Source organism: Arvicola amphibius, chromosome 1, assembly GCF_903992535.2.
Source record: "Arvicola amphibius chromosome 1, mArvAmp1.2, whole genome shotgun sequence".
Lineage (NCBI taxonomy): Eukaryota > Metazoa > Chordata > Mammalia > Rodentia > Cricetidae > Arvicola > Arvicola amphibius.
The window spans coordinates 1,564,699-1,565,602 of NC_052047.1; the positions used below are offsets into that span (position 1 = coordinate 1,564,699).

A 904-nucleotide genomic window follows, 5' to 3' on the forward strand; every position below is an offset into this window, starting at 1 on the left:
AGCTCAGGGCGGCGGCAGCGCCCGTTAGCCACATAGTTCTCAGCGTGATAGAACGGGAGGATAATCACCGTCCATGTGGTCAGCCTCGCGATGTCCTCTTGACCCGCTGCGGGGAACAGGGCTTGGCCGCAGGCTGTACACGCAGAGGCGTGATTTCTTCAACATCAAGTGACCACACTCACAGTTTCTCAGCTGCCTGCAGAAACCCTGACAACAACGACCATCACAGCGGACAGAACTGCGGACATCAGAATGCCTCAGCTTAGTTTGCCCTAGAAGTCGTAGAGAAGGGTCTGGAACCTATCTGAAACCCCGGCAGGGAACGTCCCCTCTGGTACCTGCTCCCAGGCATTGCACAGGGCATGTAAACCTCGACCTAGAGCCGTTGTCGTTGGATTTTCAGGGACACTCAAAACACCCCCGAGTGCTGGGATTACAGGTGTTTACCATCACGCCGGGGTTCGGGACCAGCCACTCAGATATCTGATTCAGGTTACCAACTATGTCACCTTGTACAGTAAGGTAAGGGTTGTGGTCAGAGTTGTAATCAGTTTCCTATTATTTTTTAAAAACATGGAAATCTTCATGCGTCTGCCTGTCACCCTTGTAGAGAGGCCGTGCTAATATTCTCTGGATTGTTCTGGTTTTAGTCTGTGATGTTCAAGTGGACATTCTCACCAATTTGGAATGCTGTTTGAAGGCAGCATTCTGGAACTTCATTCTGTAGGCATGGTCACCAACACAGTAAATATTCCTTGATAAAATACATGAATAAAATGGATTGTTTAAATCAAATAATCACATGTATAGCCTTTTATCAGAACTTCATAAGCCACACTCTATGGAATATTAGTTGTACAAATTTTACATTTTAAAAAAGTATTTGAAAGTCAGAAAGTGCAGT

The 904-nt window shown here is 46.6% G+C and overlaps 1 non-coding gene across 1 annotated transcript; it reads right to left on the minus strand.

Moving 5' to 3' along the window:
* Positions 1-567: 567 nt before the first annotated feature.
* On the minus strand, positions 568-673 carry LOC119806040. Its single transcript, XR_005284088.1, has one exon. It is a non-coding gene; the product is annotated as a U6 spliceosomal RNA (small nuclear RNA).
* Positions 674-904: the final 231 nt, after the last annotated feature.